The following is a 17,181-nucleotide window of genomic DNA, read 5'->3' on the forward strand; positions in this document are numbered from 1 at the left end:
TTCATGCGGAATTACTACATGTTCAGAGACCCATCAAACAAACATAAAACAATTTTCTTAGTGAGCGATCTCATTTATAATGGTTGTAATTAGTACTTATTTTTTATTATTTATTTTTCTTTTTAATATTTACATAGACACTGAAACCTATTATTAACATGCTGAAAGCATCCTAGCATTAAAGAAGTAGTTGTTTAATGTTTAATCACTCCAGGTTCACTAAATATACAGAATTCGGGGTTTTTTTTTGGCCAAAAATGTAATTTTGTCACAATATCTAGTCACTGTGTCAATTATGATTTTATATATCTGAAGTGGTCACTTTTATTATCTGTATTATCATACAAATAATAAAACTGTGGAATATAGTTCACTATTTAATAGTAAAATGTAATGTACAAATATATTTCTGATGTAGTGGAATTGTACAGATTTTGTTTTTAATCTCTGCAAATGTGAACACTTGTTTCAAATACTGTCATCTAATCCACTATAACAAGTTTTATTATTATTATTATTATTTTATTTATTTCTAAATCAATGTATTTATTTATTTATTATTTACTCGTGAAGTACTGTTGGGATCATTACAATAATTTTTTTTGCCATGTTTTTATTCAATAAGGATGCATTAAATTGATCATAAATGACAGCAAAGTCAATTATTTTGTGAATGTTACAAATAGTTTCTCTTTGAAAAACCTGCTATTTGAAAAAAAAAAACAGCTCACACTAAGCTGCAAATCATTTTTAACACTGATCATAAAATATTTTTTTGTGACTGAAGGCTGGTGTAATGATGTTGAAAATTCAGCTTTGCGTCACAGGAAGAGATTATTTTAAAATAATAATTTTTAAATGTTTTTATTTATAGATTTTTTCTTGGATAAACTATGCCTTTAATGCTATAACAAAGAATATACACAAAAGTAATGAAACAGATGCTTATTCTCTCCCATTTCCCACTCTACCTGTAATCACCTGCTTTGTGCTGAAAGTAATTCTATACAAATGTAACAATCATGATATGCAGTGTATCGATGGATCTCAAATAAAGGGACACAATTAAATTGACTAGTATAGAAGTCTCATTTTACTATGCAATATAAATCTCTCTTATGTGAGGTTCCGGAAGATCAAGTAAATTGCCAATGAGAGCATTTAGCTGACAGATGCCCTCATACAGTGTTTCATTTAGTTTTGTGCAGGCACAAACAAGTCTTGAAACGCCTGTCTGACACCTCTCCATCTATCACTAGATTTATGCCCCCTGCAGTCTATTGGCTCATCAGTGGACCAATATTTGTGTACTTCAACCATTTATCCTGCCTTAATTAGCCGTGAATCGATAGACCAATTGATTTACCAGTACACTCAGAGTTTTCGAAGAGGTTTCATATAGCAGAGCCACCATTAGAAGCTTAATGCACTGAAATAGGAAGCAACATCAAAGTGTAGTAATCCTCAGCGTACTACACGTGGACGTACACGCTGAGCACCATGTGACATGTAGTGTTGTATCAGCGGTTGTACTCAGATGGAGTTTCATCATTAATCATTAGTCGGTCTCTCTCGTTCTCCTACAGGGCTGGGCTGATTCTGGCTAATTAAGCAGTAGCGGGTGTCAGCGAGGCTGTGAGACTTCCTTAACGTCGCTGTGAAGCCATCACAGCAAACATGGCCATGAACAGAGGGGCTTTCATCACGTCTGTGGTGGCCACCACAACACGCAATATTGCTTGAACAACAGCCATCAAAGCCACAGACGCCCACTAATACAGCCGGGTCATTCCTACAGTTGCTAGATTCTTTACTGGGCAGGTTTGTTGAAAAAAGGTCCAAATTAAATTATTTTCTAAACTTATCAGAGGAAAAAAAATGTCTGTCTATCAGAAAGCACACTGGTCAAGATCAGGCCTCAAGCTCAACCTAATAAACTTTGCCATGTGCAACAGATTAATGTTTTGAGCTGACGCAGACCATTACTAGCTAATAATCAGCATCATGTTCAGTATAAATTAGGTGGAAATAGGTTACGTTTTACGCTATTGGATCAACTTTTGTAAGACTTAAACTTTGTTCTTGAAGTTGCTTTCTCTCAGAGGAAATGATGTCACTGATTTAGATTTTAAAAGACAAGTAGCACCAACAGGTAACGGTGGACTGACATTTAATGGTTTTAAATTAATTGAATGGAAAGGCCAGTTATTCCATGATGTGCAAATTAAGAAAATAAATTATCACTATAAATTCTATTTTAAATTCACTAATACTCAAACTTTCTCAAAATAAAATTATTGTATTATTTTTATTATTAGGAACTATTCTTTTTATTATTATTATTATTAATGGGGTTTAATAATAATAATATATAATTTAATAATTTAATATTAATGGCTTCTCTGCATGGAAAATCCTGAAATTGGATGGAATTATGTAAAATATGCAGTATTGTTTAGTTGCAACATAAAATCCACTGAACTGTAGAAATGAGCCAGTTATTCCATGATAGCGCAACATGGAACATAATCACAATAAATTATATTACTAATACTCAAAATTGCTACTTTAGACATATGCATGCACCCATTGTTTCAATGTGAAGTTAAGAAAACATGGGGGACATAGAAATTTGTCAAGTGCCTCAAAAAAAAGTTGTATTCTTATGCTTATTCTTATTCTTCTGTACTAATCATTATGATTTTTATTAATGCGGTACTTCTGTGCATGGAAAATCATGAAAGCTGATTAACATTTTATGTAAAATATGCAGTATTGTTTCAAATCCTCATCTGTATGAATGATCCAGTGTTTCCATGACATTACATTTGTCTTGCTTTGCACTGTAAAGCAATCCAAAATCTTTTGGGAGAATATAGGCCGCATCTTTTGGAAAGACCAAATAGGGTATCTTATTCCAGTGAGATCAGCAGTGACCTTGTTTAGCACTTTATTGGAGTGCCGGTGTGATTGCAACCCACAATTACTTATTGGAGCGAAATTGGGAGGGTGGTGTCGGCCCGTAAAACGCCTTTTGTGCAAGGCAGGACTGCACTAGCAGAGTAACACCCATTAAAAGCTCATTTGCACGGGTAGGCAGTTCATTAATGCTAAGGATAGTGAAATCACACCAATAGAGCCAAGTGTAACCCCAGGGCACTGGCAGAGGCTGAGGTTCGGTTTGCCAGCACACTCACCATCATCCCTCATTTACACTGGGAATCACAACTAGCCGGGCTGTTTGTTTTTACTATTTACTCACATGTGAGCAGCTTCGGTTTGAGACATTAGTCATTATTTTTCACACACAATTTGCATGATAACTTTGTTGACATTCTGACAGTTTTGTGGTGGGCGAGTGGAACCACATGAGATTTTCCACTATTAAGCCTGCAGGAATTATGAGGATATTTAATTCGTTTTAACACATTTTTATAATACAAATATACATACTATATGTACAACCAATGTAAGTTTTTGTGTTTTGTTTTGAAACATAAAAAAAGTAATAAATTATTTTAGATAGAATTTAGAATTTATATTCTAATTAACAAAATATTTTAAATGAACTACATAATAATACTGTATTAATTCAATTGTTAAATGTATTACAACAACATCATCATTATTAGTAGTAGTAGTAGTAATAATAAAATTTGATTTTTATTATCAACAATAGTTGTAAATAACAGTTTATTTACTTTTTCAAAATATTTAAAACTTGTATATTATTATTATTATTATTATAACAAAATAAAAGTGAGTTTTGTATTATTGTTATTATTATTAAAACAATTCATGTCAAAATATATACTCACTAGTATGTAAAACTCACATAATACAAGTTAGTATTATTATTAGTAGTATTATTACCGCATATTTTAATGACCTATTTTTTACCTTATTGCTGCCATTATTATAGGCATGTATTATTATTTCTTCTATTATTATTGTGGTTGTTGTACAAATTATTATTATTATTAAATTCACATTAAACTAAAATTATTACATTAATGAGAAGATGAAAAGTGAGTTTTAGATATTTAGAAAAATAACAACAACAACCTATTATTTAGTTGTTGTTTTGTTTTTTGATGACATAATGCTGCCTCCCAGATTCCCTGTCCTGACTCCTTCAGGACAGGTTGCAGTTCAGTTATCGTCCAGCAGATGCCAGATTCTCTCTCCGAGGCCCCTCTCTCCCCAGCAGACCGTTCTGTCTCGGGTCTCAATGAATTTCCCTTTCTTTTCATCACTAGCTGATGTCCAGCTGCTCCTGTCAACACCTTCTTACAGCAGGCAATTCATCGCTACACACTGGCAGCTGAGACCCCCGTGATGAACTTCAATCTGCCATCCGCAGAGGGGGCTGCACCCCGAGTTGGGCTAATCAAGGGAAACACCCCTTCAAGGGAGAGGGGGCACACAGACAGATTGAGCCCAAGTTACCCCCGTAATTATCCTCTCATTGCCCCTGTGCCGCAAGCTGGTGCCTATGAATGTGTCTATGAACATTTACCCGACACCCCGCACCATTGTTGTGCTCCCGTCCTGTCCTGTCCTGTCCCGTCCGCTCCGAGTTCATGTGTTTCAAGCAGCTTTAGTATGATGTGGCCATGCGGCAATTTTATTTATATTTTTAAAGGGCTCTGATATGGTGAGGCATTTACTATGCTCTCTGCGATAACACGCCGCAAATGTCTCTTGCCGCAGGTTTTGATTATTTTCAAGTTGGTAGAAAACACCCCCTGGGGCCAGTTCTCGGGCTCTCCGAATTTTATTAAACCCTTTCTACAGCTGATTACTTGGAGCGAGGTGTACAGGTTGGCGCATTTTAGGAGTGGAGTGCAGGCCTGACAGGGTCATGTTTAACATGTCCACAGGCAATCAATTCACCTTAACCCCTTGTGGTACTTCAGCCTTCTCCACCTAAGCTGTCCTTAATAACCAGGCAATGGTGAATTTCTGATAAGGCGTTAGGGTCTCTGACCTATATATCCGTCCTTCTATATATTGGAAAAATCCATCCAAGGGAGAAATGTACCTTTTTAAATGCATATCCTGAAATTAAACAATTTTACACAATGAAAATGTGATGTCACCGTGTGTTACGCTGAAGAAAAAAAAAAAAACATTTCCCAGAACTTGTAAATAAGACAAATGTTTTTCACAAGAAAAGTTTTTCTACTTCTGAACTTAACATTTAATTTATTGCATTACTCATATTGCATTTTTTATATTATTATTATTATTATGTAGTTTTAATTTTTCAGTTTAGTTGGATGAAAAACCCAATGCATGAAAGTTTTAAAATGCCACTCTTGGACGCATTTTATTTTAGATTTAAATTGCTCATATTTTTGAATAGAAAATTATTATATTGTTGTTGTTTTTTTGCAGATATTCAGCATATATGAAGGTCAGTTCGATAGAGATTATAGCTCACTCATAACAACAACAACAAACAAAGATAAAAATCACTTGTGTGAATGAGCGCTTGATGGGTTGTCTGATACCAAAATCTAGGTTCTCTGTAGGTAATTGAAAAATCTATATTTCAAAGTGAGCAGAGCTGCATTGCAAGAGACGGTGACATTTATTTTGGACTGGTGTACTTGTGAAGTGTTTGATTTTCAGAACAGACGCAAGGCAAAGGCTTTAAAAGTGCCTGTTCTTAAAGGGTCACAACGATGAACTATATTAAATGCAAGATGTAGATAATTTGTAAGACGCCGCATCATACCGTTGCCTTTGTAGAACAAAGCCAAGAGATAGCCAAGCGAACTTTTAAAATGCAATATCTCGCCCAGTTTAAAATACTTTTCTTGGCTGCAAAAGCATAAATATTGAGGTGAAGTAATCGTTTTAATTATTTCAGAATGCCCTTTCCTCATTCTTCCCATGATTCCAGAGGGATGTAATCTATGAGTTCTGAGCTAAATTTCTACATTCACTCTTAATAATAACTGACAGTTCCATGAAGAACTTTTACCATCCATGGAACCTAAAAAGGTTCTTTATAGTGTGAAAGGGTTCTTTAGATTGTTAAAACATTCTTCACTCTAAGAAAGAAATGGTTCTTTTAAGAACTGTTCACTGAAAGGTTATTTGGGAAACCAAAAAATGCTTTTTTTTCCCCAATACCATTGCTGCAAAAATCTTCTTATTTTAAAGAGTATTGGTTAATTTGCCGTAAAAGAAAACCAGAGCCTTTAGACTTTAAGAAATAGCATTGTTCCCCCAGTGAATCGGTGGGTAACGCTGTATTTTCCTTAGTGTCACTGACCTCTGTGTAGATTTTTACCTAACAAGCATGTAGAGAGTGCTACATTTGCCCCTATTTGACAGTGACTAATTGCTGAAAGAGTGCGTAGTGCTTGTTAGGTCGCTGGAAGTTTCACAGACTCCGCAGCCAAGCTAAATTCATTATCCTCTCTTCGCTATCCACTGCACCCCGTCAACCTACAGCAACCAAACCGGACTAATTTGAATAAGCCTATACAAACTCCATTACATCAAACGCATGTTGCTGGTCGGCCTCAGAAAAACATCGGATACTGTACGTGATGACTCGCTTTTTGTGATTCTATCATAATTATGAGAGTATGTTAGGTTTTCAAGCTATTCACTTTCCACCTGTCTATTGTTTTTTTTTTTTCTGTACAGCTGTCAAATTCGGACCAGTTTACCCTGTACAGGAGCAGATGCTGGACCAAGTCAGGTCAGAGAGGAAGTTCCCCACATCAATCTCATCTTCCGTCCCAGCCTCTTATTACCTGCCTGCTGTTTGCTTATTTATGTCCTCTGTTTAGCCAAAACACACATAGGGGGTACACCAATTAAATCAGGGTGGGATCCAAGCTGTGGATGGTTGCTAGTGAGTTTAGCAGAGATGCTACGCGGTTTGACCCAGAAAGCGTCAATGAGGTGACGTAGTAGACAGATGGCAGGCTCCGAAATGGTGGGAACGCAGTCTCTGCCAGACTGTACCTGACAGGAGCGTCATAATGCGTGATAGGTGCCAAAGCGCACCCTCAGCAAGACAAAAGCTGGCTTTCTTCTCTATTTCGCCGCTTTCCACCCCCTCTCCGAACCCCAGTACGTCCCTGGACAGGTTTCAGCGTTTAAATTTGAAAATGATTTGTCCTGCCCTCTTAATAATAGATGAGAGCACATAGTTGGGGTCCCTTCAATAAACTCCCTCCTCGCTTTAATTAGTGAACAAAAAGCCCAGCCTGCTGAGGACTCGGGCTCGGGCGCTGTGTTGGTAATTAAAACTGAAACCACCAAAAGGAGAGGAGGGGAAGGCTCTATTTTTATCGCACAGGCTGTTTGGTGCTGAGTGCCCATGGAAGGTTTTGCAATAAAGAGTGATAATGAAGGTGTGAGACCTCTGGGGGCCAGCCGGGCGCTCGCTACAATGGTTGCTCTCACACCAGACTGAAATACAGGGAGCAATTAGTGAAGGCAGCATACAGACTGGTCACTGGAGATTAGTTAACACCTCAGGAGCTGCGCTTCAGGACAGGCACATGCTTGTTTGCTTCCACACCATTTGCTCTTAAAGAATAAACTAACGCCGTGATGAAGATAGACTGTGTTTTTTTTTTGCTCAGAAACAGTATTTCGTGTGAGGTTAACGACGGCATTGCGAGCGCTATGTTATACGGCGCACGTCTCCTTGTAATGCCGTCAGGCTTGGAGATTTCTATCTGGAGGGGTCAAGTTTGCAATCGCTCTTTCAGGATTACGGTCTCGAGGAATATTTCACCAGGTGCCCCTAAAATCTATGATGAGCTACAGCTCAGTGCCAGAAACCTTAAGCCCAGTCGCTAATCCAAAAGACATTGTTAATAGAGGCCACATACGAGCTGCTAAGCCTGTATGTTCATAATGTTATATAATTGAAGTCATAAAAAGCCAATTAACTTCACCTCCGCTCGTGCACGTTCTCGCACACACATTTGCAAACATGCTTGAGGGAGGGTGATACATACGCTTTGTATGTAGGCATCGAAACTTGCTGGTTCCGCATCGCTGAGCTGTAGTCTTCAGATGCTGTGTGTGTGATGGACGTCACATGTGAGGGCTCGCTCAGAAGAACAGCTGCTGTTTGTGTTTGTCGTGTAAACATTCCTACAAAATTATTTAAGTCTTGAAGAGCTGATTATTATTATTATTTTTTAATGGAAATATTTCTAAACATTTTGGCAAAAAAATCCAATAATGTTTTACTTTTATTTTATGTAACACTTAAAGGTGCAATGTGTAATATTTACAACGATCTATTTACAGAAATGCAATATAATATATAAACTGTTTTCAGAGGTGTATAAAGACCTTTCTTAATGAACCGTTGTGTTTTTATTACCTTTGATTGAGCAATTTCTATCTACATACACCGCGGGTTTCTTTACACAGAAGTCGCCACAATGTTTCTACAGTAGCCCTAAACGGACAAACTGCTCTACTGAGCGTGTTTCATCACTTTGTTGTTTTTGCAAATAAAACACTGACACAATGATGAACAAGTACGTTAACATTCGCAACAACATTGATTTATTGAATAATTAAGTAAATATAATTCCTTGATTTACCTGTGAAAAGAAATCTCATTGCTCTCTGCTGTCTTTAAGATGACATCTTTACCTGTGTCGGCCACCATAGCTTCTCTAAAGGGAGGGGTGAGCGGGGGACTGAGCCGTTGGTTGCGATTCGCAACCTCACCACTAGATGCTGCTAAAAATTACACACTGCACCTTTAATAACTGACAATTAAGCACATAACCTAAAACCAAACCCTAAAATGTTCCCTAACCCTTTAGTAAGTGAGTGTCAATAATAATAATAATAATAATAATAATAATAAAGAATATAAAACAAGTATCAGTGGAATACATTTTACAAGAAAATATTATTCCAATCTTTCAACTTGAAAATTACACATTTAATTGAATGTGTTGCTTTCCATTTTTCGTAATTAATTGTGAAATTTACGAGCAATTTTTGTGAACATTTTTACAATTCTTTTTTTTCAGTTTACATGTTAAATACTTCTTTTTGCAGTTTTAAAATGACACTTTAAAATACAAAACAAGGCAAACTTATTATTCTTTTTAATCTGTTCCAAGCTCTATATTTCCAGTGCCTTTTACTCTCTTAGCCAGTATGCAATAATAGAAAAAAAGCTATGCAATTTAAAGCTATAGTGTGTAGTTAATTTTTATTATTATTGTTATTAAAAGATGGTAACATATATTATTACATCTTCATACATACATTACATACATTTTGCCATTAATACAATTCGTGTTTTTTTTTTTTGTTAAAAAAGACAAAAAGCTTGTAATGTCAAATTACAATGTGGTGTTAAAGTCATCCTTGTCATCTTTTTAAAGGCATTACTATGCACATTATTGATGGAATTTTTTAATCCTTCCAAATTTAGTTAAAACCACCTTATCAAACTGGGAAGGCCACTGTTTCGTAGAATGACCCAGAGGACATGTTGAGGTGTGTTTCCCAGATGCCAGTGAAAGAAAATGAATAAATCCACAAAAAATGCAGACAAAAAGACACATGCTTTCTCTCTCCCTCTCATCCTCTTCTCCCCCCCGCCACCACGTAATTTTCTCGCACGAAAGGAATTTTGCCAAAATATTTGCTTTAAGGAAAATAACAACAGTCAAACGCAATATTGGATCAGTCAAATTCAAGCCGTTTAAATTTGAATACGAGTGAAGTGGAGGAGGCAGCCGTTGTTAAATATGATGCTTGAATGAAAATCTAAACCTTCCAATACCTCTAAGCAATGTACCTCAATGAGATGAATTAACTGTAAATGGCTCCCTCTCTGTGTGAGTGTCTTCCAATTTAAAATCTCATTATTCGTAGAAGATCCAGAACAAGGTGACTCTTAGGATAGATCGAATAAGTGAAGATAATCTTACCGGCCAGTTTTATGCAAATAGGCAATGTATTGAATCAACTAAAAGAAGAATGGCGAATCAAATAAGCTAATAAAGCAAGGTTAGGTTAAAACTCAGCATGAATTGCGGTTCTGCCGGCGAGCACCTCGGCTCTCGGCTTTGCGCCATTGTGTGCCAAGTTTGCAAAGTGTATTACGTCTGTGGTAGAAGTTAGACTTCCACTACAGTCCTGCATTTAAAGTATTAGGGAAATCTCTCGGGTGGATTTGAGTAGGTTTTGGCAGGAGAATCGGGTCCCTCTGGGTTGTTCAAACATTCATTGGACATGTTTGGGACAGAAAGGTACATAACGTTGTCTGCAATATCCCAGTTCAATAACCACATTAATGAACTGTCAAGGAAGCCTCATTGCTTAGACAGTCATGTGAGAGTTTAAGTATATTCACCATTCATGCCATTAATAATGTAAGATTCATTACACAGAAATGTGAAGCTGCATTTTTTTTCACCCAGCCTGAATATACAGTTAAAATATTAAGTGTTGCAATTTGTTCTTGACCCAAAGCATGAACTGAAGTTACATCATAACCTTCCCATATTTGTACCCTGCAGACAAGAAGAATCATACAAGGCCGCATGTTATGAAGTAAGGCTGTTGTTGTATTTATTAACTTTTTTATAGATTAACCTTGTCTCCTAAGTATATCCTGTGAAGGAATATTCTTGGTTTAATACAAGATGCTCAGCTGACAATAATAGTGACTCATCCCTTTTTTATGTTGTTATGATGAAACACTTATGTAGGTAAATAGTCAATTTTTGAAGCATATACAGTAAAAGCAGAAAGGTGAAGCTTATAATTTGCTAAAAACAATTACATGAACTCTTCTGTTAAAATGGGTGTGTTAATTGATCTTTTATTGTTTTTATGGACTTTTTTGAGTAGTGATTTAAATAGTTTTTTTTTTTTTTTTCAAAATAAGTTATTATTATTATTATTTTTAACCTGGGATATTCCTTTATCTTGTTCTTTGTTTTTCTCATTTTATTTACTGCATGCTTGAATCTTGTGGGTATAGCTTTGTTTATAAGGTCATTTGGATTTTCATTTCTAGCAATCAGTTGACCGCAACTTACATAGTCTAATTCAAACTAATTATCAATTTACTTCCACAAAAAGCTGAGCTTTGCCAGCAAGTAAAGTTAAAGTCTTACAGCATTTTTCACATTTCAGCTAGCTGTTCAGAGCTTTGGTAATACTGCACAAAGAAGCCTCTGGAGAGACTTTTTTTTGTACTGTGGATTTACAAGATTTATTGCAAAGACAGCTGTGTGTCAACCACTTTGAGCTCCTGTAGGCCCCCCATCATTTCATATTACAACTCCTTTGAACATTAGTGTACTTCACTCTGAGCTGCTGACATGCCGTGTGAATCTGAGGATGTAAAATTATACACATTCAAGCACAACTGCTCGGCATTAGGCGAGAGATGAGAGGCTGTAAAGATGCATTGTGGAGTTTGCTGAATATCAAGAGCCGTGTGATTCACCACGGTGTTGAAGGTGCTATGCCAGTGTTTCCTCCTCGTTGATGTCCCTGAAACTTATGATCTCTTACCACGCAAACTCATGTCAGTGACAAAGAATGATATTCTTTGTTAAAGTGAACTATGAAATATTTCATCAAGAATTGTATAAGGATAATCTTATATAAAGATTATGTAATTCATTCCTAAATCTAAAGGTTACAAGAAGATTTTACAGGCTGATGTCATCATTTTTAAGCTCCTGGAGAACTCTGACATTGCAAAACATTCTTAAAGGGTTATTTCAGCCAAAGTCTGAAGTCATTCTTGGTGTATATAACTTTCTTCTTTCAGACGAAGCCAGTTGGAGTTATTTAAAAAATTGTATTTTATATTTCAAGTTGTTTGCACCTCATCAGTCCAAGAGAAGTTTAATTAAAATCTCATCCATTGTCTCCGGGGGATGAACAAAGTCCTCCTGGAGCATGATGTATGGAGGTCAGCGTTGTGCATGCACCGCTCAGAAGTGACTAGCATGGAAACGCAGCGGAGAGATCAAGACAAAAGAATGGTCAATAATTAGAAGTACAAAACGAGGATTTGTAAAGAAGAATGTTGGAGGATTTCGATATAAGGTGACTGATTTTTCTTTGCTAAAGTAAGGAAACATTGCTTGCTTTGCCTCTGTTAACAAACGTTGGTTTTCACGAGACTCATCAGTGCATGTGCAACATTGACTTCATACGTCATTCACCCAGAACTGCTTTGTTTACAACAGTGAGCACAAGCTAGATTCAAGTGATTATTATGCTTTGAATTTGGATATTTTTCTTACAAAAATGCATCGAAGTGTCTCTGTTCACCCCCAGAGACACTTTTTTAAAAACTGATTAGCTTTTTTTAAAACTTCTTTTGGACTAATGCAATGCAACACCCGCTGAGTGGCATCAAACAGCTTGAAAGATCAAAGACAATTTTTTAAATAACTCTGATTGGATTCGTATGAAAGAAGAAAGTCATATACACCTAGGATGACTTCAAGGTGAGTAATGTATGGCCTAATTTTCATTTTTGGATTAACTAACCCTTTAAGCTCATATGATGTCATAAGAGAACATTTTCAAGCTTGTATGATGACACGGAACATTTTAGGCTTCTGTTACGTCATAGGAGACTATTTTAAGCCCCACGGCCTTTGAGGAACATTGACATCATAGGAGAACAAGCTAAGCTTTTTAAGATTCTATGATGTCATAAGAGAACATTAGGTTCATGTCACAGATTATGTCACATCACAGAAAAACATTTTAGGCTCCTAATGCTGTTGAACAAAACTGAAATCATATAGGAAAACATTTTTAAGCATGATATCATGGGAGTAGATGTTTAAGTTCCCCTGACATCATAGTAGAACATTGGAGGACGTTTTTGTATCCTCCTGAGACCTAGCTTTGGAGTTTTTGTCTCTGTAATGGACATTATAATTTAATAACATTTCTCTGGCTGACATTAATTTAGTGATAAACTTGTACACCCTGATGAAATTATGATTTTTTTATCATTCTCATTTAAATCTGATTAATTTTCAAAGTGTTTGTCTCCAGAAATGTTAGGGGTTTAAAATCAAAATATGACTTCCTGTTATGAAACAGGTCATTATTTCATACTTGTCAACTGAGGACATCAGGACTAAAAACATATTTACTACACATTTTGGGAGACAAAACAATTGAATAGGAAAGTAAATGATATATCAATATTCTTATGAGAACTTGGATTTAATTTATTTATTACTCATTTATAATTGCTCCCATTGTTACACATCTTTTTTTCAGCATGCTTTTCCAACAGCACTTTAATATGCAAATTAGATACAGTATATAGATAACATTGTGTTTAATGGGAAAACCAGTTTCTGGAAATTTTGCACAAAAATTTGCATACGTTATATTTTAGAACACAGTTGAAAATCCTCCTTATACAAGTTTGGTATAAAAAAAAATCCTGAAACCTAACAATTGATTGATGAATCCTTTTTTTTTTAATGCCTGGTGACCTCTACAGAGGACGTAGATATTATTTTCCAAAAATTAAATGTTTAATTTTTTCCTTATGCTCTAAACAATGTAATGACATGGGGAAAAAATACTAAATTCACAAGGGTTTTATTTTTTTATTTTTTTTTTTATGGGTCTCAGGATGACATCATAGGAGGATATTTTTAAGACGTCATAGAAAAACATCTTTAGCTCCTAATGCCATTTCTGAACACTGACATCATAGGAGAGAAGATTTTAAGCTTGAATGATGTCAGTTCCTATGACATCATAGGATAATATTTTAAGATTCTTTCTTGTAATAGAAAAAAACATTTTAAGCTCTTAATGACACAGAAGAACAATGACATCATAGGAGATCATTTGTAAGCTTGTATGATGTCACAGGAAGAACAACAACTCTTTTGACGCCATGTGAAAACATTTTAGGCTGTCATGATGTCTTTAAAGAACACAGAAGTTCAAATATGTTCTACTGTGTCAATGGCCACATCGGATTGGGATTGTAAGAAAACATTTTTTATATCCTACAGCACCACATGAGTTCAGGAGAACATTTAGTTGGCAACTGTAAGTTCTGTAGTCCTAAAAACATGTACAGTCATGGCCAAAAGTTTTGAGAATTACATAAATATTGGAAATTGGAAAAGTTGCTGCTTAAGTTTTTATAACAGCAATTTGCATATACTCCAGAATGTTATGAAGAGTGATCAGATGAATTGCATAGTCCTTCAAAAAAACCTTTCCACTGCATTTCATTGCTGTCATTAAAGGACCTGCTGAGATCATTTCAGTAATCGTCTTGTTAACTCAGGTGAGAATGTAGACGAGCACAAGGCTGGAGATCATTATGTCAGGCTGATTGGGTTAGAATGGCAGACTTGACATGTTAAAAGGAGGGTGATGCTTGAAATCATTGTTCTTCCATTGTTAACCATGGTGACCTGCAAAGAAACGCGTGCAGCCATCATTGCGTTGCATAAAAATGGCTTCCCAGGCAAGGATATTGTGGCTACTAAGATTGCACCTAAATCAACAATTTATAGGATCATCAAGAACTTCAAGGAAAGAGGTTCAATTCTTGTAAAGAAGGCTTCAGGGCGTCCAAGAAAGTCCAGCAAGCGCCAGGATCGTCTCCTAAAGAGGATTCAGCTGCGGGATCGGAGTGCCACCAGTGCAGAGCTTGCTCAGGAATGGCAGCATCTGCACGCACAGTGAGGACGAAGACTTCTGGATGATAGCCTGGTGTCAAGAAGGGCAGCAAAGAAGCCACTTCTCTCCAAAAAAAACATCAGGGACAGATTGATCTTCTGCAGAAAGTATAGTGAATGGACTGCTGAGGACTGGGGCAAAGTCATATTCTCCGATGAAGCCCCTTTCCGATTGTTTGGGGCATCTGGAAAAAGGCTTGTCCGGAGAAGAAAAAGTGAGCGCTACCATCAGTCCTGTGTCATGCCAACAGTAAAGCATCCTGACACCATTCATGTGTGGGGTTGCTTCTCATCCAAGGGAGTGGGCTCACTCACAATTCTGCCCAAAAACACAGCCATGAATAAAGAATGGTACCAAAACACCCTCCAACAGCAACTTCTTCCAACAATCCAACAACAGTTTGGTGAAGAACAATACATTTTCCAGCAAGATGGAGCACCGTTCCATAAGGCAAAAGTGATAACTAAGTGGCTCGGGGACCAGAATGTTGAAATTTTGGGTCCATGGCCTGGAAACTCCCCAGATCTTAATCCCATTGAGAACTTGTGGTCAATCCTCAAGAGGCGGGTGGACAAACAAAAACCCACTAATTCTGACAAACTCCAAGAAGTGATTATGAAAGAATGGGTTGCTATCAGTCAGGATTTGGCCCAGAAGTTGATTGAGAGCATGCCCAGTCGAATTGCAGAGGTCCTGAAAAAGAAGGGCCAACACCGCAAATACTGACTCTTTGCATAAATGTCATGTAATTGTCGATAAAAGCCTTTGAAATGTATGAAGTGATTGTAATTATATTTCAGTACATCACAGAAACAACTGAAACAAAGATCTAAAAGCAGTTAAGCAGCAAACTTTTTAAAAAAACTAATATTTATGTAATCCTCAAAACTTTTGGCCACGACTGTACTGTTGCTTCATAAAACCTGTTAGGCTCTATTAAATAATTATTTGAATCTATACACTGATGTGGAGGATTTTCAGTGGAACAAAAATGTGAAAAATTTTAAGAACCAAATAGTAAATCAAAATACAGTAAAGCAAGAAATTGTTTTTGGCAGTAAAGGGGTTCATTTCTGAACTTAAGATGCTGTAAAAACCTTTTTAAAAAAGTAGGTGCAGAGAAAGGAAGAACCAGTGACATGATTGATTCTTCAAGCCTGTCAGCACATTAGTAGGGATGAAAACAAATCCAGGGTCAGAGTTGTACAGCAGGCCATGAAGAATCTTCTCTTCCTCTTCCTCCTGCAGTTCCTGTCAGAGAGGGGATCAAAGCGGCTCCATGACTGCGCCGTCCTCCTTTCAGCTGAGCCTATATGTCAGCTGTGATGAAAAGTCATGATTTTATGGGTGAAAATGAGATTTATGGATGTGTTCATTGCGAAATATGTTCTAGTGCCTTTGTGAATTAAAGTAGCTGTGAATTTGGCAGAGAGGTATGGATGTGTGAGGAGAAGCCAAAAACAACGACAGTAACATGAAAGGAATTTGGTTAGAATAATCCTCTCTCTTTTTATCTGGCTGCTGCATCCTAAAAAACTGAAACAGATTACAAAATGTACAGAGTATGAGCACAACACTCTGCCCCTCTGTCTGGCTATCCTGTTTGATTTGGCAGGATATTAATCATTTGTGTCAATAAAAAGCGTAGTGAATGCAAATATCCGGGCTAGCCGTCAATAAGTAACCATGAAACCAGTGGGAATTAACCTCTAAATGTCATGGGAAAACCCAATACCAAATCCATTATCCACTGATAGGTAGAAAATGCTCATATTACTGTTGCTCTACAGACTGAAGAGGGGAAAGAAAGACCCCTCAGAGAAGAGGCTTGGTCATATTCCAGCCTCTGATGGATCTCCACGCCACTGCAGCCTTATAAACGCCACTGGAAGCGGCTGTTTTCATTACTTACGTCAACATGATGAAACTATGAGCAAGTGCTAAAACCAGCAGCACAAATATCACTTCAGTGCATCACCGATGATTTTGTTCTATGTGAGATTCAAACATTATCACCTGGTACATTGAAAAAGAATAGTTCACTCTGAAAAGAAAATTTTGTCTTTAATTACCCTCATGTTGTTCCAAACTTTAATGCATGAGCCAAAGTAAAGGCTGGTGGATTTTTAATGATAGTCAGTTTTACTAACCGCTTACATTTTATGGTTAAACCAATTCTATAGTTCCAGGAAACCTTGAATATATGATAAAATCTAGCATTGTAAGGGGCTGTTCACACAGAATCCATTGTTTTGCATTTATCCCTTGTTACCCCAAGGATGATATCTATAATGATTATTGTATCTGAAGTTATAATAATTGTTCTAATTCTATGAGAAAAGGAAGTCCACCACAACTATAACAATAATGATATAGGAGAAAAATCTAGTTGGAATCACGTTCCAAACATTTTTTTTTTCTAACTGATGAATGATAAAAACATTGACAGCCAATCAG

The 17,181-nt window shown here is 36.5% G+C and overlaps 1 long non-coding RNA gene across 1 annotated transcript; it reads left to right on the forward strand.

The window, feature by feature from the left end:
* The first annotated feature begins 1,608 nt into the window (after positions 1–1,608).
* Positions 1,609–7,591, forward strand: LOC132121973 (uncharacterized). Its single transcript, XR_009426336.1, has 2 exons — positions 1,609–1,821; positions 6,667–7,591. It is a non-coding gene; the product is annotated as an uncharacterized LOC132121973 (long non-coding RNA).
* The last annotated feature ends 9,590 nt before the right edge of the window (positions 7,592–17,181 follow it).

The sequence above is a fragment of the Carassius carassius genome, chromosome 1 (assembly GCF_963082965.1).
Source record: "Carassius carassius chromosome 1, fCarCar2.1, whole genome shotgun sequence".
NCBI classification, from domain to species: domain Eukaryota; kingdom Metazoa; phylum Chordata; class Actinopteri; order Cypriniformes; family Cyprinidae; genus Carassius; species Carassius carassius.